Raw genomic sequence first — 25,968 nt, forward strand, 5'->3', positions numbered from 1 at the left:
AGTATCCTTGTATGGGGAGCAAAGAGTACTATAACATATCCAAAGGAGATCCCAGTATCTCTTGTAGAACAAGAGTTATGAGCCTCCAAAGTTTAGTGCAAAAATTATAAGTAACATAATAAAAATAAGTGAGACGATACCAAAATTGACGAACATTTTGCTTAATATCTTGGCCCCTGTTTGTCGTAGCTTAATGTTTTTAGTATGGTTAGATGGAAGACAATTTGGACTATAACATATCCTAGGGACATCCCCGTATCTCTAGTAGACACAGAGTTATGGGCCTGCAAAGTATAGTCTAATGCATTTCCTAAGGACGGCATGTTTGTTTACGTTTAGCTTAATTACTCGGCCCCTGTTTGTCGTAGCTCAATGTTTTTAGTATGGTTAGATGGGGGACAATTTCGACTATATCATATCCTAAGGACATCCCCGTATCTGTAGTAGACACAGAGTTATGGGCCTGCAAAGTATAAACTAATGCATTTCCTATGGACGGGTTGTTTGTTTACGTTTAGCTTAATTACTCGGCCCCTGTTTGTCGTAGCTCAATGTTTTTAGTATGGTTAGATGGGGGACAAATTGGACTATAAAATACTCAAAGGACATCCCCGTATCTCCAGTAGAAACAGAGTTACGAGCCTGCAAAGTATAGTCTAATGCATTTTCTATGGAGGGGTTTTTTTGTTCACGTATTGCTTAATTACTTGACCCTGTTCATTCGATTAATAATAATAACATATCTTTAGTGTAGCGGTTATCGCATACGCCTCACTCCCGGAAGGCCACAGGTTCGAAACCGCGAAGTTTTTTTTTTATAATTATCCGAACATTTGTGTCAAGGTCACATTATTTACATCCCCGTATCTCTGGTAGAACCAGAGTTACGAGCCTCCAGAATTTAGTCTAATGTATTTCCTATGGAGGGGTTTGTTTGTTTACGATTAGCTTTATTACTCGACTACTGTTTGTCGTAGCTCCATGTTTTTAGTATGGTTAGATGGGGGACAAATTGGACTATAACATACTCAAAGGACATCCCCGTATCTCCAGTAGAAACAGAGTTACGAGCCTGCAAAGTATAGTCTAATGCATTTTCTATGGAGGGGTTTGTTTGTTCACGTATTGCTGTTTCTACTGGAGATACGGGGATGTCCTTTGAGTATGTTATAGACCAATTTGTCCCCCATCTAGCCATACTAAGAATTAGGGCTACGAAAAACAGTAGTCGAGTAATTAAGCTAATCGTAAACAAACAAACCCCCTCCATAGGAAATACATTAGACTAAATTCTGGAGGCTCGTTACTCTGGTTCTACCAGAGATACGGGGATGTAAATAATGTGACCTTGACACAAATGTTCGGATAATTATAAAGGTCTTTGCATGTTCCAAGCAAAAATAAAAACTTCGCGGTTTCGAACCTGTGGCCTTCCGGGAGTGAGGCGTATGTGATAACCGCTACACTAAATATATGTTATTAGTTTTAATCGAAAGAACAGGGTCAAGTAATTAAGCAATACGTGAACAAACAAACCCCTCCATAGAAAATGCATTAGACTATACTTTGCAGTATCGTAATTCTGTTTCTACTGGAGATACGGGGATGTCCTTTGAGTATATTATAGTCCAATTTGTCCCCCATCTAACCATACTAAAAACATTGAGCTACGACAAACAGTAGTCGTGTAATTAAGCTAATCGTAAACAAACAAACCCCTCCATAGGAAATACATTAGACTGAATTCTGGAGGCTCGAAACTCTGGTTCTACCAGAGATACGGGGATGTAAATAATGTGACCTTGACACAAATGTTCGGATAATTATAAAAAAAAACTTCGCGGTTTCGAACCTGTGGCCTTCCGGGAGTGAGGCGGATGCGATAACCGCTACACTAAAGATATGTTATTATTTTTAATCGAAAGAACAGGGTCAAGTAATTAAGCAATACGTGAACAAACAAACCCCTCCATAGAAAATGCATTAGACTATACTTTGCAGGCCCATAACTCTGTGTCTACTAGAGATACCGGGATGTCCTTAGGATATGTTATAGTAAAAATTTGTCCTTCATCTAACCATACTAAAAACTTTGGGCTACGACAAACAGGGGCCGAGTACTTAAGCAAAACGTAAAGAAACAAACCCCCTCCATAGGAAATGAGTTAGACTATACTTTGCAGGCTCGTAACTCTGTTTCTACTGGAGATACGGGGATGTCCTTTGAGTATTTTATAGTCCAATTTGTCCCCCATCTAACCATACTAAAAACATTGAGCTATGACAAACAGGGGCCGAGTAATTAAGCTAAACGTAAACAAACAACCCGTCCATAGGAAATGCATTAGACTATAATTTGCAGGCCCATAACTCTGTGTCTACAAGAGATACGGGGATGTCCTTAGGATATGATATAGTTAAAATTGTCCCCCATCTAACCATACTGCAAACATTGAGCTACGACAAACAGGAGCCGAGATATTAAGCAAAAGGTTCGTCAACTTTGGTATCGTCTCACTTATTTTTATTATGTTACTTATGATTTTTGCACTAAACTTGGGAGGCTCATAACTCTTGTTCTACAAGAGATACTGGGATCTCCTTTGGATATGTTATAGTACTCTTTGCTCCCCATACAAGGATACTTTAAACTTTAGGCTACCTCAATATCGTCGTCAACTTACTTTTCGTCTCACTTATTGTTATAAGGTTACTTTTGATTTTTGGAAATATACTTTGCTGGCTCGTAACTCTGTTTCTACTGGAGATACGGGGATGTCCTTTGAGTATGTTATAGACCAATTTGTCCCTCATCTAGCCATACTAAGAATTAGGGCTACGACAAACAGTAGTCGAGTAATTAAGCTAATCGTATACAAACAAACCCCTCCATAGGAAATACATTAGACTAAATTCTGGAGGCTCGTAACTCTGGTTCTACCAGAGATACGGGGATGTAAATAATGTGACCTTGACACAAATGTTCGGATAATTATAAAGGTCTTTGCATGTTCCAAACAAAAAAAAAACTTCGCGGTTTCGAACCTGTGGCCTTCCGAGAGTGAGGCGGATGCGATAACCGCTACACTAAAGATATGTTATTATTTTTAATCGAAAGAACAGGGTCAAGTAATTAAGCAATACGTGAACAAACAAACCCCTCCATAGAAAATGCATTAGACTATACTTTGCAGGCTCGTAACTCTGTTTCTACTGGAGATACGGGGATGTCCTTTGAGTATGTTATAGTCCAATTTGTCCCCCATCTAACCATACTAAAAACATTGAGCTACGACAAACAGCAGTCGAGTAATTAAGCTAATCGTAAACAAACAAACCCCTCCATAGGAAATGCATTAGACTATACTTTGCAGGCCCATAACTCTGTGTCTACTAGAGATACGGAGATGTCCTTAGGATATGTTATAGTCCAAAATGTCCCCCATCTAACCATACTAAAAACTTTGGGCTACGACAAACAGGGGCCGAGATATTAAGCAAAATGTTCGTCAACTTTGGTATCGTCTCACTTATTTTTATTATGTTACTTATGATTTTTGCACTAAACTTTGGAGGCTCATAACTCTTGTTCTACAAGAGATACTGGGATCTCCTTTGGATATGTTATAGTACTCTTTGCTCCCCATACAAGGATACTTTAAACTTTAGGCTACCTCAATATCGTCGTCAACTTACTTTTCGTCTCACTTATTGTTATAAGGTTACTTTTGATTTTTGGAAATATACTTTGCTGGCTCGTAACTCTGTTTCTACTGGAGATACGGGGATGTCCTTTGAGTATGTTATAGACCAATTTGTCCCCCATCTAGCCATACTAAGAATTAGGGCTACGACAAACAGTAGTCGAGTAATTAAGCTAATCGTATACAAACAAACCCCTCCATAGGAAATACATTAGACTAAATTCTGGAGGCTCGTAACTCTGGTTCTACCAGAGATACGGGGATGTAAATAATGTGACCTTGACACAAATGTTCGGATAATTATAAAGGTCTTTGCATGTTCCAAACAAAAAAAAAACTTCGCGGTTTCGAACCTGTGGCCTTCCGAGAGTGAGGCGGATGCGATAACCGCTACACTAAAGATATGTTATTATTTTTAATCGAAAGAACAGGGTCAAGTAATTAAGCAATACGTGAACAAACAAACCCCTCCATAGAAAATGCATTAGACTATACTTTGCAGGCTCGTAACTCTGTTTCTACTGGAGATACGGGGATGTCCTTTGAGTATGTTATAGTCCAATTTGTCCCCCATCTAACCATACTAAAAACATTGAGCTACGACAAACAGCAGTCGAGTAATTAAGCTAATCGTAAACAAACAAACCCCTCCATAGGAAATGCATTAGACTATACTTTGCAGGCCCATAACTCTGTGTCTACTAGAGATACGGAGATGTCCTTAGGATATGTTATAGTCCAAATTGTCCCCCATCTAACCATACTAAAAACTTTGGGCTACGACAAACAGGGGCCGAGATATTAAGCAAAATGTTCGTCAACTTTGGTATCGTCTCACTAATTTTTATTATGTTACTTATGATTTTTGCACTAAACTTTGGAGGCTCATAACTCTTGTTCTACAAGAGATACTGGGATCTCCTTTGGATATGTTATAGTACTCTTTGCTCCCCATACAAGGATACTTTAAACTTGAGGCTACCTCAATATCGTCGTCAACTTATTTTTTGTCTCACTTATTGTTAGAAGGTTACTTTTGATTTTTGAAAATAAACTTTGCAGGCTCGTAACTCTGGTTCTCCCAGAGATACGGGGATGTAAATAATGTGACCTTGACACAAATGTTCGGATAATTATAAAGGTCTTTGCATGTTCCAAGCAAAAAAAAAACTTCGCGGTTTCGAACCTGTGGCCTTCCGGGAGTGAGGCGGATGCGATAACCGCTACACTAAAGATATGTTATTATTTTTAATCGAAAGAAAAGGGTCAAGTAATTATGCAATACGTGAATAAACAAACCCCTCCATAGAAAATGCATTAGACTATACATTGCAAGGCCCATAACTCTGTGTCTACTAGAGATACCGGGATGTCCTTAGGATATGTTATGGTCCAATTTGTCCTTCATCTAACCATACTAAAAACTTTGGGCTACGACAAACAGGGGCCGAGTACTTAAGCAAAACGTAAAGAAACAAACCCCCTCCATAGGAAATGAGTTAGACTATACTTTGCAGGCTCGTAACTCTGTTTCCACTGGAGATACGGGGATGTCCTTTGAGTATGTTATAGTCCAATTTGTCCCCCATCTAACCATACTAAAAACATTGAGCTACGACAAACTGGGGCCGAGTAATTAAGCCAAACGTAAACAAACAACCCGTCCTTAGGAAATGCATAAGACTATACTTTGCAGGCCCATAACTCTGTGTCTACTAGAGATACGGGGATGTACTTAGGATATGTTATAGTCCAAATTGTCCCCCATCTAACCATACTAAAAACATTGAACTACGACAAACAAGGGCCGAGATATTAAGCAAAATGTTCGTCATTTTTGGTATCGTCTCACTTATTTTTATTATGTTACTTATGATTTTTGCACTAAACTTTGGAGGCTCATAACTCTTGTTCTACAAGAGATACTGGGATCTCCTTTGGATATGTTATAGTACTCTTTGCTCCCCATACAAGGATACTTTAAACTTGAGGCTACCTCAATATCGTCGTCAACTTATTTTTTGTCTCACTTATTGTTAGAAGGTTACTTTTGATTTTTGAAAATAAACTTTGCAGGCTCGTAACTCTGTTTCTACTGGAGATACGGGGATGTCCTTTGAGTATGTTATAGACCAATTTGTCCCCCATCTAGCCATACTAAGAATTAGGGCTTCGACAAACAGTAGTCGAGTAATTAAGCTAATCGTAAACAAACAAACCCCTCCATAGGAAATACATTAGACTAAATTCTGGAGGCTGGTAACTCTGGTTCTACCAGAGATACGGGGATGTAAATAATGTGACCTTGACACAAATGTTCGGATAATTATAAAAAAAACTTCGCGGTTTCGAACCTGTGGCCTTCCGGGAGTGAGGCGGATGCGATAACCGCTACACTAAAGATATGTTATTATTTTTAATCGAAAGAACAGGGTCAAGTAATTAAGCAATACGTGAAAAAACAAACCCCTCCATAGAAAATGCATTAGACTATACTTTGCAGGCTCGTAACTCTGTTTCTACTGTAGATACGAGGATGTCCATTGAGTATGTTACAGTCCAATTTGTCCCCCATCTAACCATACTAAAAACATTGAGCTACGACAAACAGGGGCCGAGTAATTAAGCTAAACGTAAACAAACAACCCGTCCATAGGAAATGCATTAGACTATACTTTGCAGGCCCATAACTCTGTGTCTACTAGAGATACGTGGATGTCCTTAGGATATGATATAGTCCAAATTCTCCCCCATCTAACCATACTTAAACCTTTGGGCTACGACAAACAGGGGCCGAGTAATTATGCTAAACGTAAACAAACAACCCCTCCATAGGAAATGCATTAGACTATACTTTGCAGGCTTGTAACTCTGTTTCTACTGGAGATACGGGTATGTCCTTTGAGTATGTTTTAGTCCAATTTGTCCCCCATCTAACCATACAAAAACATTGAGCTACGACAAACAGGGGCCGAGATATTAAGCAAAATGTTCGTCAACTTTGGTATCGTCTCACTTATTTTTATTATGTTACTTATGATTTTTGCACTAAATTTTGGCGGCTCATAACTCTTGTCGTAGCTCAATGTTTTTAGTATGGTTAGATGGGGGACAAATTGGACTAAAACATATTCAAAGGACATCCCCGTATCTCCAGTAGAAACAGAGTTACGAGCCTGCAAAGTATAGTCTAATGCATTTCCTATGGAGGGGTTGTTTGTTTACGTTTAGCTTAATTACTCGGCCCCTGTTTGTCGTAGCCCAAAGTTTTTAGTATGGTTAGATGGGGGACAAATTGGTCTATAACATACTCAAAGGACATCCCCTTATCTCCAGTAGAAACAGAGTTACGAGCCTGCAAAGTTTATTTTCAAAAATCAAAAGTAACCTTCTAACAATAAGTGAGACAAAAAATAAGTTGACGACGATATTGAGGTAGCCTCAAGTTTAAAGTATCCTTGTATGGGGAGCAAAGAGTACTATAACATATCCAAAGGAGATCCCAGTATCTCTTGTAGAACAAGAGTTATGAGCCTCCAAAGTTTAGTGCAAAAATCATAAGTAACATAATAAAAATAAGTGAGACGATACCAAAGTTGACGAACATTTTGCTTAATATCTCGGCCCTTGTTTGTCGTAGCTCAATGTTTTTAGTTTGGTTAGATGGGGGACAAATTGGACTATAACATACTCAAAGGACATCCCCGTAACTCCAATAGAAACAGAGTTACGAGCCTGCAAAGTATAGTCTAATGCATTTTCTATGGAGGGGTTTGTTTGTTCACGTATTGCTTAATTACTTGACCCTGTTCTTTCGATTATAAATAATAACATATCTTTGGTGTAGCGGTTATCGCATCCGCCTCACTCCCGGAAGGCCACAGGTTCGAAACCGCGAAGTTTTTTTTTTTATTGGAACATGCAAAGATCTTTATAATTATCCGAACATTTGTGTCAAGGCCACATTATTTACATCCCCGTATCTCTGGTAGAACCAGAGTTACGAGCCTCCAGAATTTAGTCTAATGTATTTCCTATGAAGGGGTTTGTTTGTTTACGATTAGCTTAATTACTCGACTACTGTTTGTCGTAGCCCTAATTCTTAGTATGGCTAGATGTTGGACAAATTGGTCTATAACATACTCAAAGGACATCCTCGTATCTCCAGTAGAAACAGAGTTACGAACCTGCAAATTATAGTCTAACTCATTTCCTATGGAGGGGGTTTGTTTCTTTACGTTTTGCTTAAGTACTCGGCCCCTGTTTATCGTAGCCCAAAGTTTTTAGTATGGTTAGATGAAGGACAAATTGGACTATAACATACTCAAAGGACATCCCCGTATCTCCAGTAGAAACAGAGTTACGAGCCTGCAAATTATAGTCTAATGCATTTTCTGTGGAGGGGTTTGTTTGTTCACGTATTGCTTAATTACTTGAACCTGTTCTTTCGATTAAAAATAATAACATATCTTTAGTGTAGCGGTTATCGCATCCGCCTCACTCCCGGAAGGCCACAGGTTCGAAACCGCGAAGTTTTTTTTTTGCTTGGAACATGCAAAGACCTTTATAATTAATCGAACATTTGTGTCAAGGTCACATTATTTACATCCCCGTATCTCTGGTAGAACCAGAGTTACGAGCCTCCAGAATTTAGTCTAATGTATTTCCTATGGAGGGGTTTGTTTGTTTACGATTAGCTTAATTACTCGACTACTGTTTGTCGTAGCCCTAATTCTTAGTATGGCTAGATGTTGGACAAATTGGTCTATAACATACTCAAAGGACATCCCCGTATCTCCAGTAGAAACAGAGTTACGAGCCTGCAAAGTAGAGTCTAATGCATTTTCTATGGAGGGGTTTGTTTGTTCACGTATTGCTTAACTACTTGACCCTGTTCTTTCGATTAAAAATAATAACATATCTTTAGTGTAGAGGTTATCGCATCCGCCTCACTCCCGGAAGGCCACAGGTTCGAAACCGCGAAGTTTTTTTTTTGCTTGGAACATGCAAAGACCTTTATAATTATCCGAACATTTGTGTCAAGGTCACATTATTTACATCCCCGTATCTCTGGTAGAACCAGAGTTACAAGCCTCCAGAATTTAGTCTAATGTATTTCCTATGGAGGGGTTTGTTTGTTTACGATTAGCTTAATTACTCGACTACTGTTTGTCGTAGCCCTAATTCTTAGTATGGCTAGATGGGGGACAAATTGGTCTATAACATACTCAAAGGACATCCCCGTATCTCCAGTAGAAACAGAGTTACGAGCCTGCAAAGTTTATTTTCAAAAATCAAAAGTAACCTTCTAACAATAAGTGAGACAAAAAGTAAGTTGACGACGATATTGCTTTAGCCTCAAGTTTAAAGTATCCTTGTATGGGGAGCAAAGAGAACTATAACATATCCAAAGGAGATCCCAGTATCTCTTGTAGAACAAGAGTTATGAGCCTCCAAAGTTTAGTGCAAAAATCATAAGTAACATAATAAAAATAAGTGAGACGATACCAAAGTTGACGAACATTTTGCTTAATATCTCGGCCCCTGTTTGTCGTAGCTCAATGTTTTTAGTATGGTTAGATGGGGGACAAATTGGAATAAAACATACTCAAAGGACATCCCCGTATCTCCAGTAGAAACAGAGTTACGAGCCTGCAAAGTATAGTCTAATGCATTTCCTATGGAGGGGTTGTTTGTTTACGTTTAGCTTAATTACTCGACTACTGTTTGTCGTAGCTCAATGTTTTTAGTATGGTTAGATGGGGGACAAATTGGACTATAACATACTCAAAGGACATCCCCGTATCTCTAGTAGAAACAGAGTTACGAGCCTGCAAAGTATAGTCTAATGCATTTTCTATGGAGGGGTTGTTTGTTCACGTATTGCTTAATTACTTGACCCTGTTCTTTCGATTAAAAATAATAACATATCTTTAGTGTAGCGGTTATCGCATCCGCCTCACTCTCGGAAGGCCACAGATTCGAAACCACGAAGTTTTTTTTTTGCTTGGAACATGCAAAGACCTTTATAATTATCCGAACATTTGTGTCAAGGTCACATTATTTACATCCCCGTATCTCTGGTAGAACCAGAGTTACGAGCCTCCAGAATTTAGTCTAATGTATTTCCTATGGAGGGGTTTGTTTGTATACGATTAGCTTAATTACTCGACTACTGTTTGTCGTAGCCCTAATTCTTAGTATGGCTAGATGGGGGACAAATTGGTCTATAACATACTCAAAGGACATCCCCTTATCTCCAGTAGAAACAGAGTTACGAGCCTGCAAAGTTTATTTTCAAAAATCAAAAGTAACCTTCTAACAATAAGTGAGACAAAAAATAAGTTGACGACGATATTGAGGTAGCCTCAAGTTTAAAGTATCCTTGTATGGGGAGCAAAGAGTACTATAACATATCCAAAGGAGATCCCAGTATCTCTTGTAGAACAAGAGTTATGAGCCTCCAAAGTTTAGTGCAAAAATCATAAGTAACATAATAAAAATAAGTGAGACGATACCAAAGTTGACGAACATTTTGCTTAATATCTCGGCCCTTGTTTGTCGTAGCTCAATGTTTTTAGTTTGGTTAGATGGGGGACAAATTGGACTATAACATACTCAAAGGACATCCCCGTATCTCCAATAGAAACAGAGTTACGAGCCTGCAAAGTATAGTCTAATGCATTTTCTATGGAGGGGTTTGTTTGTTCACGTATTGCTTAATTACTTGACCCTGTTCTTTCGATTATAAATAATAACATATCTTTGGTGTAGCGGTTATCGCATCCGCCTCACTCCCGGAAGGCCACAGGTTCGAAACCGCGAAGTTTTTTTTTTTTATTGGAACATGCAAAGATCTTTATAATTATCCGAACATTTGTGTCAAGGCCACATTATTTACATCCCCGTATCTCTGGTAGAACCAGAGTTACGAGCCTCCAGAATTTAGTCTAATGTATTTCCTATGGAGGGGTTTGTTTGTATACGATTAGCTTAATTACTCGACTACTGTTTGTCGTAGCCCTAATTCTTAGTATGGCTAGATGGGGGACAAATTGGTCTATAACATACTCAAAGGACATCCCCTTATCTCCAGTAGAAACAGAGTTACGAGCCTGCAAAGTTTATTTTCAAAAATCAAAAGTAGCCTTCTAACAATAAGTGAGACAAAAAATAAGTTGACGACGATATTGAGGTAGCCTCAAGTTTAAAGTATCCTTGTATGGGGAGCAAAGAGTACTATAACATATCCAAAGGAGATCCCAGTATCTCTTGTAGAACAAGAGTTATGAGCCTCCAAAGTTTAGTGCAAAAATCATAAGTAACATAATAAAAATAAGTGAGACGATACCAAAGTTGACGAACATTTTGCTTAATATCTCGGCCCTTGTTTGTCGTAGCTCAATGTTTTTAGTTTGGTTAGATGGGGGACAAATTGGACTATAACATACTCAAAGGACATCCCCGTATCTCCAATAGAAACAGAGTTACGAGCCTGCAAAGTATAGTCTAATGCATTTTCTATGGAGGGGTTTGTTTGTTCACGTATTGCTTAATTACTTGACCCTGTTCTTTCGATTATAAATAATAACATATCTTTGGTGTAGCGGTTATCGCATCCGCCTCACTCCCGGAAGGCCACAGGTTCGAAACCGCGAAGTTTTTTTTATAATTATCCGAACATTTGTGTCAAGGTCACATTATTTACATCCCCGTATCTCTGGTAGAACCAGAGTTACGAGCCTCCAGAATTTAGTCTAATGTATTTCCTATGAAGGGGTTTGTTTGTTTACGATTAGCTTAATTACTCGACTACTGTTTGTCGTAGCCCTAATTCTTAGTATGGCTAGATGTTGGACAAATTGGTCTATAACATACTCAAAGGACATCCTCGTATCTCCAGTAGAAACAGAGTTACGAACCTGCAAATTATAGTCTAACTCATTTCCTATGGAGGGGGTTTGTTTCTTTACGTTTTGCTTAAGTACTCGGCCCCTGTTTATCGTAGCCCAAAGTTTTTAGTATGGTTAGATGAAGGACAAATTGGACTATAACATACTCAAAGGACATCCCCGTATCTCCAGTAGAAACAGAGTTACGAGCCTGCAAATTATAGTCTAATGCATTTTCTGTGGAGGGGTTTGTTTGTTCACGTATTGCTTAATTACTTGAACCTGTTCTTTCGATTAAAAATAATAACATATCTTTAGTGTAGCGGTTATCGCATCCGCCTCACTCCCGGAAGGCCACAGGTTCGAAACCGCGAAGTTTTTTTTTTGCTTGGAACATGCAAAGACCTTTATAATTAATCGAACATTTGTGTCAAGGTCACATTATTTACATCCCCGTATCTCTGGTAGAACCAGAGTTACGAGCCTCCAGAATTTAGTCTAATGTATTTCCTATGGAGGGGTTTGTTTGTTTACGATTAGCTTAATTACTCGACTACTGTTTGTCGTAGCCCTAATTCTTAGTATGGCTAGATGTTGGACAAATTGGTCTATAACATACTCAAAGGACATCCCCGTATCTCCAGTAGAAACAGAGTTACGAGCCTGCAAAGTAGAGTCTAATGCATTTTCTATGGAGGGGTTTGTTTGTTCACGTATTGCTTAACTACTTGACCCTGTTCTTTCGATTAAAAATAATAACATATCTTTAGTGTAGAGGTTATCGCATCCGCCTCACTCCCGGAAGGCCACAGGTTCGAAACCGCGAAGTTTTTTTTTTTGCTTGGAACATGCAAAGACCTTTATAATTATCCGAACATTTGTGTCAAGGTCACATTATTTACATCCCCGTATCTCTGGTAGAACCAGAGTTACAAGCCTCCAGAATTTAGTCTAATGTATTTCCTATGGAGGGGTTTGTTTGTTTACGATTAGCTTAATTACTCGACTACTGTTTGTCGTAGCCCTAATTCTTAGTATGGCTAGATGGGGGACAAATTGGTCTATAACATACTCAAAGGACATCCCCGTATCTCCAGTAGAAACAGAGTTACGAGCCTGCAAAGTTTATTTTCAAAAATCAAAAGTAACCTTCTAACAATAAGTGAGACAAAAAGTAAGTTGACGACGATATTGCTTTAGCCTCAAGTTTAAAGTATCCTTGTATGGGGAGCAAAGAGAACTATAACATATCCAAAGGAGATCCCAGTATCTCTTGTAGAACAAGAGTTATGAGCCTCCAAAGTTTAGTGCAAAAATCATAAGTAACATAATAAAAATAAGTGAGACGATACCAAAGTTGACGAACATTTTGCTTAATATCTCGGCCCCTGTTTGTCGTAGCTCAATGTTTTTAGTATGGTTAGATGGGGGACAAATTGGAATAAAACATACTCAAAGGACATCCCCGTATCTCCAGTAGAAACAGAGTTACGAGCCTGCAAAGTATAGTCTAATGCATTTCCTATGGAGGGGTTGTTTGTTTACGTTTAGCTTAATTACTCGGCCCCTATTTGTCGTAGCCCAAAGTTTTTAGTATGGTTAGATGGGAAACAAATTGGACTATAACATATCCTAAGGACATCCCCGTATCTCAAGTAGACACAGAGTAAAGGGCCTGCAAAGTAAAGTCTAATGCATTTCCTATGGAGGGGTTGTTTGTTTACGTTTAGCTTAATTACTCGGCCCCTGTTTGTCGTAGCTCAATGTTTTTAGTATGGTTAGATGGGGGACAAATTGGACTATAACATACTCAAAGGACATCCCCAAATCTCCTGTAGAAACAGAGTTACGAGCCTGCAAAGTATAGTCTAATGCATTTTCTATGGAGGGGTTTGTTTGTTCACGTATTGCTTAATTACTTGAACCTGTTCTTTCGATTAAAAATAATAACATATCTTTAGTGTAGCGGTTATCGCATCCGCCTCACTCCCGGAAGGCCACAGGTTCGAAACCGCGAAGTTTTTTTTTTGCTTGGAACATGCAAAGACCTTTAAAATTAATCGAACATTTGTGTCAAGGTCACATTATTTACATCCCCGTATCTCTGGTAGAACCAGAGTTACGAGCCTCCAGAATTTAGTCTAATGTATTTCCTATGGAGGGGTTTGTTTGTTTACGATTAGCTTAATTACTCGACTACTGTTTGTCGTAGCCCTAATTCTTAGTATGGCTAGATGTTGGACAAATTGGTCTATAACATACTCAAAGGACATCCCCGTATCTCCAGTAGAAACAGAGTTACGAGCCTGCAAAGTAGAGTCTAATGCATTTTCTATGGAGGGGTTTGTTTGTTCACGTATTGCTTAACTACTTGACCCTGTTCTTTCGATTAAAAATAATAACATATCTTTAGTGTAGAGGTTATCGCATCCGCCTCACTCCCGGAAGGCCACAGGTTCGAAACCGCGAAGTTTTTTTTTTGCTTGGAACATGCAAAGACCTTTATAATTATCCGAACATTTGTGTCAAGGTCACATTATTTACATCCCCGTATCTCTGGTAGAACCAGAGTTACAAGCCTCCAGAATTTAGTCTAATGTATTTCCTATGGAGGGGTTTGTTTGTTTACGATTAGCTTAATTACTCGACTACTGTTTGTCGTAGCCCTAATTCTTAGTATGGCTAGATGGGGGACAAATTGGTCTATAACATACTCAAAGGACATCCCCGTATCTCCAGTAGAAACAGAGTTACGAGCCTGCAAAGTTTATTTTCAAAAATCAAAAGTAGCCTTCTAACAATAAGTGAGACAAAAAATAAGTTGACGACGATATTGAGGTAGCCTCAAGTTTAAAGTATCCTTGTATGGGGAGCAAAGAGTACTATAACATATCCAAAGGAGATCCCAGTATCTCTTGTAGAACAAGAGTTATGAGCCTCCAAAGTTTAGTGCAAAAATCATAAGTAACATAATAAAAATAAGTGAGACGATACCAAAGTTGACGAACATTTTGCTTAATATCTCGGCCCTTGTTTGTCGTAGCTCAATGTTTTTAGTTTGGTTAGATGGGGGACAAATTGGACTATAACATACTCAAAGGACATCCCCGTATCTCCAATAGAAACAGAGTTACGAGCCTGCAAAGTATAGTCTAATGCATTTTCTATGGAGGGGTTTGTTTGTTCACGTATTGCTTAATTACTTGACCCTGTTCTTTCGATTATAAATAATAACATATCTTTGGTGTAGCGGTTATCGCATCCGCCTCACTCCCGGAAGGCCACAGGTTCGAAACCGCGAAGTTTTTTTTATAATTATCCGAACATTTGTGTCAAGGTCACATTATTTACATCCCCGTATCTCTGGTAGAACCAGAGTTACGAGCCTCCAGAATTTAGTCTAATGTATTTCCTATGAAGGGGTTTGTTTGTTTACGATTAGCTTAATTACTCGACTACTGTTTGTCGTAGCCCTAATTCTTAGTATGGCTAGATGTTGGACAAATTGGTCTATAACATACTCAAAGGACATCCTCGTATCTCCAGTAGAAACAGAGTTACGAACCTGCAAATTATAGTCTAACTCATTTCCTATGGAGGGGGTTTGTTTCTTTACGTTTTGCTTAAGTACTCGGCCCCTGTTTATCGTAGCCCAAAGTTTTTAGTATGGTTAGATGAAGGACAAATTGGACTATAACATACTCAAAGGACATCCCCGTATCTCCAGTAGAAACAGAGTTACGAGCCTGCAAATTATAGTCTAATGCATTTTCTGTGGAGGGGTTTGTTTGTTCACGTATTGCTTAATTACTTGAACCTGTTCTTTCGATTAAAAATAATAACATATCTTTAGTGTAGCGGTTATCGCATCCGCCTCACTCCCGGAAGGCCACAGGTTCGAAACCGCGAAGTTTTTTTTTTGCTTGGAACATGCAAAGACCTTTATAATTAATCGAACATTTGTGTCAAGGTCACATTATTTACATCCCCGTATCTCTGGTAGAACCAGAGTTACGAGCCTCCAGAATTTAGTCTAATGTATTTCCTATGGAGGGGTTTGTTTGTTTACGATTAGCTTAATTACTCGACTACTGTTTGTCGTAGCCCTAATTCTTAGTATGGCTAGATGTTGGACAAATTGGTCTATAACATACTCAAAGGACATCCCCGTATCTCCAGTAGAAACAGAGTTACGAGCCTGCAAAGTAGAGTCTAATGCATTTTCTATGGAGGGGTTTGTTTGTTCACGTATTGCTTAACTACTTGACCCTGTTCTTTCGATTAAAAATAATAACATATCTTTAGTGTAGAGGTTATCGCATCCGCCTCACTCCCGGAAGGCCACAGGTTCGAAACCGCGAAGTTTTTTTTTTTGCTTGGAACATGCAAAGACCTTTATAATTATCCGAACATTTGTGTCAAGGTCACATTATTTACATCCCCGTATCTCTGGTAGAACCAGAGTTACAAGCCTCCAGAATTTAGTCTAATGTATTTCCTATGGAGGGGTTTGTTTGTTTACGATTAGCTTAATTACTCGACTACTGTTTGTCGTAGCCCTAATTCTTAGTATGGCTAGATGGGGGACAAATTGGTCTATAACATACTCAAAGGACATCCCCGTATCTCCAGTAGAAACAGAGTTACGAGCCTGCAAAGTTTATTTTCAAAAATCAAAAGTAACCTTCTAACAATAAGTGAGACAAAAAGTAAGTTGACGACGATATTGCTTTAGCCTCAAGTTTAAAGTATCCTTGTATGGGGAGCAAAGAGAACTATAACATATCCAAAGGAGATCCCAGTATCTCTTGTAGAACAAGAGTTATGAGCCTCCAAAGTTTAGTGCAAAAATCATAAGTAACATAATAAAAATAAGTGAGACGATACCAAAGTTGACGAACATTTTGCTTAATATCTCGGCCCCTGTTTGTCGTAGCTCAATGTTTTTAGTATGGTTAGATGGGGGACAAATTGGAATAAAACATACTCAAAGGACATCCCCGTATCTCCAGTAGAAACAGAGTTACGAGCCTGCAAAGTATAGTCTAATGCATTTCCTATGGAGGGGTTGTTTGTTTACGTTTAGCTTAATTACTCGGCCCCTATTTGTCGTAGCCCAAAGTTTTTAGTATGGTTAGATGGGAAACAAATTGGACTATAACATATCCTAAGGACATCCCCGTATCTCAAGTAGACACAGAGTAAAGGGCCTGCAAAGTAAAGTCTAATGCATTTCCTATGGAGGGGTTGTTTGTTTACGTTTAGCTTAATTACTCGGCCCCTGTTTGTCGTAGCTCAATGTTTTTAGTATGGTTAGATGGGGGACAAATTGGACTATAACATACTCAAAGGACATCCCCAAATCTCCTGTAGAAACAGAGTTACGAGCCTGCAAAGTATAGTCTAATGCATTTTCTATGGAGGGGTTTGTTTGTTCACGTATTGCTTAATTACTTGAACCTGTTCTTTCGATTAAAAATAATAACATATCTTTAGTGTAGCGGTTATCGCATCCGCCTCACTCCCGGAAGGCCACAGGTTCGAAACCGCGAAGTTTTTTTTTTGCTTGGAACATGCAAAGACCTTTAAAATTAATCGAACATTTGTGTCAAGGTCACATTATTTACATCCCCGTATCTCTGGTAGAACCAGAGTTACGAGCCTCCAGAATTTAGTCTAATGTATTTCCTATGGAGGGGTTTGTTTGTTTACGATTAGCTTAATTACTCGACTACTGTTTGTCGTAGCCCTAATTCTTAGTATGGCTAGATGTTGGACAAATTGGTCTATAACATACTCAAAGGACATCCCCGTATCTCCAGTAGAAACAGAGTTACGAGCCTGCAAAGTAGAGTCTAATGCATTTTCTATGGAGGGGTTTGTTTGTTCACGTATTGCTTAACTACTTGACCCTGTTCTTTCGATTAAAAATAATAACATATCTTTAGTGTAGAGGTTATCGCATCCGCCTCACTCCCGGAAGGCCACAGGTTCGAAACCGCGAAGTTTTTTTTTTGCTTGGAACATGCAAAGACCTTTATAATTATCCGAACATTTGTGTCAAGGTCACATTATTTACATCCCCGTATCTCTGGTAGAACCAGAGTTACAAGCCTCCAGAATTTAGTCTAATGTATTTCCTATGGAGGGGTTTGTTTGTTTACGATTAGCTTAATTACTCGACTACTGTTTGTCGTAGCCCTAATTCTTAGTATGGCTAGATGGGGGACAAATTGGTCTATAACATACTCAAAGGACATCCCCGTATCTCCAGTAGAAACAGAGTTACGAGCCTGAAAAGTTTATTTTCAAAAATCAAAAGTAACCTTCTAACAATAAGTGAGACAAAAAGTAAGTTGACGACGATATTGCTTTAGCCTCAAGTTTAAAGTATCCTTGTATGGGGAGCAAAGAGTACTATAACATATCCAAAGGAGATCCCAGTATCTTTTGTAGAACAAGAGTTATGAGCCTCCAAAGTTTAGTGCAAAAATCATAAGTAACATAATAAAAATAAGTGAGACGATACCAAAGTTGACGAACATTTTGCTTAATATCTCGGCCCCTGTTTGTCGTAGCTCAATGTTTTTAGTATGGTTAGATGGGGGACAAATTGGAATAAAACATACTCAAAGGACATCCCCGTATCTCCAGTAGAAACAGAGTTACGAGCCTGCAAAGTATAGTCTAATGCATTTCCTATGGAGGGGTTGTTTGTTTACGTTTAGCTTAATTACTCGGCCCCTGTTTGTCGTAGCCCAAAGTTTTTAGTATGGTTAGATGGGAAACAAATTGGACTATAACATATCCTAAGGACATCCCCGTATCTCAAGTAGACACAGAGTAATGGGCCTGCAAAGTAAAGTCTAATGCATTTCCTATGGAGGGGTTGTTTGTTTACGTTTAGCTTAATTACTCGGCCCCTGTTTGTCGTAGCTCAATGTTTTTAGTATGGTTAGATGGGGGACAAATTGGACTATAACATATCCTAAGGACATCCCCGTATCTCAAGTAGACACAGAGTAATGGGCCTGCAAAGTAAAGTCTAATGCATTTCCTATGGAGGGGTTGTTTGTTTACGTTTAGCTTAATTACTCGGCCCCTGTTTGTCGTAGCTCAATGTTTTTAGTATGGTTAGATGGGGGACAAATTGGACTATAACATACTCAAAGGACATCCCCAAATCTCCTGTAGAAACAGAGTTACGAGCCTGCAAAGTATAGTCTAATGCATTTTCTATGGAGGGGTTTGTTTGTTCACGTATTGCTTAATTACTTGACCCTGTTCCTTCGATTAAAAATAATAACATATCTTTAGTGTAGCGGTTATCGCATCCGCCTCACTCCCGGAAGGCCACAGGTTCGAAACCGCGAGGTTTTTTTTTTTGCTTGGAACATGCAAAGACCTTTATAATTATCCGAACATTTGTGTCAAGGTCACATTATTTACATCCCCGTATCTCTGGTAGAACCAGAGTTACGAGCCTCCAGAATTTAGTCTAAAGTATTTCCTATGGAGGGGTTTGTTTGTTTACGATTAGCTTAATTACTCGACTACTGTTTGTCGTAGCCCTAATTCTTAGTATGGCTAGATGGGGGACAAATTGGTCTATAACATACTCAAAGGACATCCCCGTATCTCCAGTAGAAACAGAGTTACGAGCCTGCAAAGTTTATTTTCAAAAATCAAAAGTAACCTTCTAACAATAAGTGAGACAAAAAGTAAGTTGACGACGATATTGCTTTAGCCTCAAGTTTAAAGTATCCTTGTATGGGGAGCAAAGAGTACTATAACATATCCAAAGGAGATCCCAGTATCTCTTGTAGAACAAGAGTTATGAGCCTCCAAAGTTTAGTGCAAAAATCATAAGTAACATAATAAAAATAAGTGAGACGATACCAAAGTTGACGAACATTTTGCTTAATATCTCGGCCCCTGTTTGTCGTAGCTCAATGTTTTTAGTATGGTTAGATGGGGGACAAATTGGAATAAAACATACTCAAAGGACATCCCCGTATCTCCAGTAGAAACAGAGTTACGAGCCTGCAAAGTATAGTCTAATGCATTTCCTATGGAGGGGTTGTTTGTTTACGTTTAGCTTAATTACTCGGCCCCTGTTTGTCGTAGCCCAAAGTTTTTAGTATGGTTAGATGGGAAACAAATTGGACTATAACATATCCTAAGGACATCCCCGTATCTCAAGTAGACACAGAGTAATGGGCCTGCAAAGTAAAGTCTAATGCATTTCCTATGGAGGGGTTGTTTGTTTACGTTTAGCTTAATTACTCGGCCCCTGTTTGTCGTAGCTCAATGTTTTTAGTATGGTTAGATGGGGGACAAATTGGACTATAACATACTCAAAGGACATCCCCAAATCTCCTGTAGAAACAGAGTTACGAGCCTGCAAAGTATAGTCTAATGCTTTTTCTATGGAGGGGTTTGTTTGTTCACGTATTGCTTAATTACTTGACCCTGTTCCTTCGATTAAAAATAATAACATATCTTTAGTGTAGCGGTTATCGCATCCGCCTCACTCCCGGAAGGCCACAGGTTCGAAACCGCGAGGTTTTTTTTTTTGCTTGGAACATGCAAAGACCTTTATAATTATCCGAACATTTGTGTCAAGGTCACATTATTTACATCCCCGTATCTCTGGTAGAACCAGAGTTACGAGCCTCCAGAATTTAGTCTAAAGTATTTCCTATGGAGGGGTTTGTTTGTTTACGATTAGCTTAATTACTCGACTACTGTTTGTCGTAGCCCTAATTCTTAGTATGGCTAGATGGGGGACAAATTGGTCTATAACATACTCAAAGGACATCCCCGTATCTCCAGTAGAAACAGAGTTACGAGCCTGCAAAGTTTATTTTCAAAAATCAAAAGTAACCTTCTAACAATAAGTGAGACAAAAAGTAAGTTGACGACGATATTGCTTTAGCCTCAAGTTTAAAGTATCCTTGTATGGGAAGCAAAGAGTACTATAACATATCCAAAGGAGATCCCAGTATCTCTTGTAGAACAAGAGTTATGAGCCTCCAAAGTTTAGTGCAAAAATCATAAGTAACATAATAAAAATAAGTGAGACGATACCAAAGTTGACGAACATTTTGCTTAATATCTCGGCCCCTGTTTGTCGTAGCTCAATGTTTTTAGTATGGTTAGATGGGGGACAAATTGGAATAAAACATACTCAAAGGACATCCCCGTATCTCCAGTAGAAACAGAGTTACGAGCCTGCAAAGTATAGTCTAATGCATTTCCTATGGAGGGGTTGTTTGTTTACGTTTAGCTTAATTACTCGGCCCCTGTTTGTCGTAGCCCAAAGTTTTTAGTATGGTTAGATGGGAAACAAATTGGACTATAACATATCCTAAGGACATCCCCGTATCTCAAGTAGACACAGAGTAATGGGCCTGCAAAGTAAAGTCTAATGCATTTCCTATGGAGGGGTTGTTTGTTTACGTTTAGCTTAATTACTCGGCCCCTGTTTGTCGTAGCTCAATGTTTTTAGTATGGTTAGATGGGGGACAAATTGGACTATAACATATCCTAAGGACATCCCCGTATCTCAAGTAGACACAGAGTAATGGGCCTGCAAAGTAAAGTCTAATGCATTTCCTATGGAGGGGTTGTTTGTTTACGTTTAGCTTAATTACTCGGCCCCTGTTTGTCGTAGCTCAATGTTTTTAGTATGGTTAGATGGGGGACAAATTGGACTATAACATACTCAAAGGACATCCCCAAATCTCCTGTAGAAACAGAGTTACGAGCCTGCAAAGTATAGTCTAATGCATTTTCTATGGAGGGGTTTGTTTGTTCACGTATTGCTTAATTACTTGACCCTGTTCCTTCGATTAAAAATAATAACATATCTTTAGTGTAGCGGTTATCGCATCCGCCTCACTCCCGGAAGGCCACAGGTTCGAAACCGCGAGGTTTTTTTTTTTGCTTGGAACATGCAAAGACCTTTATAATTATCCGAACATTTGTGTCAAGGTCACATTATTTACATCCCCGTATCTCTGGTAGAACCAGAGTTACGAGCCTCCAGAATTTAGTCTAAAGTATTTCCTATGGAGGGGTTTGTTTGTTTACGATTAGCTTAATTACTCGACTACTGTTTGTCGTAGCCCTAATTCTTAGTATGGCTAGATGGGGGACAAATTGGTCTATAACATACTCAAAGGACATCCCCGTATCTCCAGTAGAAACAGAGTTACGAGCCTGCAAAGTTTATTTTCAAAAATCAAAAGTAACCTTCTAACAATAAGTGAGACAAAAAGTAAGTTGACGACGATATTGCTTTAGCCTCAAGTTTAAAGTATCCTTGTATGGGGAGCAAAGAGTACTATAACATATCCAAAGGAGATCCCAGTATCTCTTGTAGAACAAGAGTTATGAGCCTCCAAAGTTTAGTGCAAAAATCATAAGTAACATAATAAAAATAAGTGAGACGATACCAAAGTTGACGAACATTTTGCTTAATATCTCGGCCCCTGTTTGTCGTAGCTCAATGTTTTTAGTATGGTTAGATGGGGGACAAATTGGAATAAAACACACTCAAAGGACATCCCCGTATCTCCAGTAGAAACAGAGTTACGAGCCTGCAAAGTATAGTCTAATGCATTTCCTATGGAGGGGTTGTTTGTTTACGTTTAGCTTAATTACTCGGCCCCTGTTTGTCGTAGCCCAAAGTTTTTAGTATGGTTAGATGGGAAACAAATTGGACTATAACATATCCTAAGGACATCCCCGTATCTCAAGTAGACACAGAGTAATGGGCCTGCAAAGTAAAGTCTAATGCATTTCCTATGGAGGGGTTGTTTGTTTACGTTTAGCTTAATTACTCGGCCCCTGTTTGTCGTAGCTCAATGTTTTTAGTATGGTTAGATGGGGGACAAATTGGACTATAACATATCCTAAGGACATCCCCGTATCTCAAGTAGACACAGAGTAATGGGCCTGCAAAGTAAAGTCTAATGCATTTCCTATGGAGGGGTTGTTTGTTTACGTTTAGCTTAATTACTCGGCCCCTGTTTGTCGTAGCTCAATGTTTTTAGTATGGTTAGATGGGGGACAAATTGGACTATAACATACTCAAAGGACATCCCCAAATCTCCTGTAGAAACAGAGTTACGAGCCTGCAAAGTATAGTCTAATGCATTTTCTATGGAGGGGTTTGTTTGTTCACGTATTGCTTAATTACTTGACCCTGTTCCTTCGATTAAAAATAATAACATATCTTTAGTGTAGCGGTTATCGCATCCGCCTCACTCCCGGAAGGCCACAGGTTCGAAACCGCGAGGTTTTTTTTTTTGCTTGGAACATGCAAAGACCTTTATAATTATCCGAACATTTGTGTCAAGGTCACATTATTTACATCCCCGTATCTCTGGTAGAACCAGAGTTACGAGCCTCCAGAATTTAGTCTAAAGTATTTCCTATGGAGGGGTTTGTTTGTTTACGATTAGCTTAATTACTCGACTACTGTTTGTCGTAGCCCTAATTCTTAGTATGGCTAGATGGGGGACAAATTGGTCTATAACATACTCAAAGGACATCCCCGTATCTCCAGTAGAAACAGAGTTACGAGCCTGCAAAGTTTATTTTCAAAAATCAAAAGTAACCTTCTAACAATAAGTGAGACAAAAAGTAAGTTGACGACGATATTGCTTTAGCCTCAAGTTTAAAGTATCCTTGTATGGGGAGCAAAGAGTACTATAACATATCCAAAGGAGATCCCAGTATCTCTTGTAGAACAAGAGTTATGAGCCTCCAAAGTTTAGTGCAAAAATCATAAGTAACATAATAAAAATAAGTGAGACGATACCAAAGTTGACGAACATTTTGCTTAATATCTCGGCCCCTGTTTGTCGTAGCTCAATGTTTTTAGTATGGTTAGATGGGGGACAAATTGGAATAAAACATACTCAAAGGACATCCCCGTATCTCCAGTAGAAACAGAGTTACGAGCCTGCAAAGTATAGTCTAATGCATTTCCTATGGAGGGGTTGTTTGTTTACGTTTAGCTTAATTACTCGGCCCCTGTTTGTCGTAGCCCAAAGTTTTTAGTATGGTTAGATGGGAAACAAATTGGACTATAACATATCCTAAGGACATCCCCGTATCTCAAGTAGACACAGAGTAATGGGCCTGCAAAGTAAAGTCTAATGCATTTCCTATGGAGGGGTTGTTTGTTTACGTTTAGCTTAATTACTCGGCCCCTGTTTGTCGTAGCTCAATGTTTTTAGTATGGTTAGATGGGGGACAAATTGGACTATAACATATCCTAAGGACATCCCCGTATCTCAAGTAGACACAGAGTAATGGGCCTGCAAAGTAAAGTCTAATGCATTTCCTATGGAGGGGTTGTTTGTTTACGTTTAGCTTAATTACTCGGCCCCTGTTTGTCGTAGCTCAATGTTTTTAGTATGGTTAGATGGGGGACAAATTGGACTATAACATACTCAAAGGACATCCCCAAATCTCCTGTAGAAACAGAGTTACGAGCCTGCAAAGTATAGTCTAATGCATTTTCTATGGAGGGGTTTGTTTGTTCACGTATTGCTTAATTACTTGACCCTGTTCCTTCGATTAAAAATAATAACATATCTTTAGTGTAGCGGTTATCGCATCCGCCTCACTCCCGGAAGGCCACAGGTTCGAAACCGCGAGGTTTTTTTTTTTGCTTGGAACATGCAAAGACCTTTATAATTATCCGAACATTTGTGTCAAGGTCACATTATTTACATCCCCGTATCTCTGGTAGAACCAGAGTTACGAGCCTCCAGAATTTAGTCTAAAGTATTTCCTATGGAGGGGTTTGTTTGTTTTCGATTAGCTTAATTACTCGACTACTGTTTGTCGTAGCCCTAATTCTTAGTATGGCTAGATGGGGGACAAATTGGTCTATAACATACTCAAAGGACATCCCCGTATCTCCAGTAGAAACAGAGTTACGAGCCTGCAAAGTTTATTTTCAAAAATCAAAAGTAACCTTCTAACAATAAGTGAGACAAAAAGTAAGTTGACGACGATATTGCTTTAGCCTCAAGTTTAAAGTATCCTTGTATGGGGAGCAAAGAGTACTATAACATATCCAAAGGAGATCCCAGTATCTCTTGTAGAACAAGAGTTATGAGCCTCCAAAGTTTAGTGCAAAAATCATAAGTAACATAATAAAAATAAGTGAGACGATACCAAAGTTGACGAACATTTTGCTTAATATCTCGGCCCCTGTTTGTCGTAGCTCAATGTTTTTAGTATGGTTAGATGGGGGACAAATTGGAATAAAACATACTCAAAGGACATCCCCGTATCTCCAGTAGAAACAGAGTTACGAGCCTGCAAAGTATAGTCTAATGCATTTCCTATGGAGGGGTTGTTTGTTTACGTTTAGCTTAATTACTCGGCCCCTATTTGTCGTAGCCCAAAGTTTTTAGTATGGTTAGATGGGAAACAAATTGGACTATAACATATCCTAAGGACATCCCCGTATCTCAAGTAGACACAGAGTAAAGGGCCTGCAAAGTAAAGTCTAATGCATTTCCTATGGAGGGGTTGTTTGTTTACGTTTAGCTTAATTACTCGGCCCCTGTTTGTCGTAGCTCAATGTTTTTAGTATGGTTAGAGTGGGGACAAATTGGACTATAACATACTCAAAGGACATCCCCAAATCTCCTGTAGAAACAGAGTTACGAGCCTGCAAAGTATAGTCTAATGCATTTTCTATGGAGGGGTTTGTTTGTTCACGTATTGCTTAATTACTTGACCCTGTTCTTTCGATTAAAAATAATAACATATCTTTAGTGTAGCGGTTATCGCATCCGCCTCACTCCCGGAAGGCCACAGGTTCGAAACCGCGAAGTTTTTTTTTTGCTTGGAACATGCAAAGACCTTTAAAATTAATCGAACATTTGTGTCAAGGTCACATTATTTACATCCCCGTATCTCTGGTAGAACCAGAGTTACGAGCCTCCAGAATTTAGTCTAAAGTATTTCCTATGGAGGGGTTTGTTTGTTTACGATTAGCTTAATTACTCGACTACTGTTTGTCGTAGCCCTAATTCTTAGTATGGCTAGATGGGGGACAAATTGGTCTATAACATACTCAAAGGACATCCCCGTATCTCCAGTAGAAACAGAGTTACGAGCCTGCAAAGTTTATTTTCAAAAATCAAAAGTAACCTTCTAACAATAAGTGAGACAAAAAGTAAGTTGACGACGATATTGCTTTAGCCTCAAGTTTAAAGTATCCTTGTATGGGGAGCAAAGAGTACTATAACATATCCAAAGGAGATCCCAGTATCTCTTGTAGAACAAAAGTTATGAGCCTCCAAAGTTTAGTGCAAAAATCATAAGTAACATAATAA

The sequence above is a fragment of the Phalangium opilio genome, unplaced genomic scaffold (assembly GCF_054372755.1).
Source record: "Phalangium opilio isolate 3A_F unplaced genomic scaffold, DU_Popi_V2 ptg000087l_1, whole genome shotgun sequence".
Lineage (NCBI taxonomy): Eukaryota > Metazoa > Arthropoda > Arachnida > Opiliones > Phalangiidae > Phalangium > Phalangium opilio.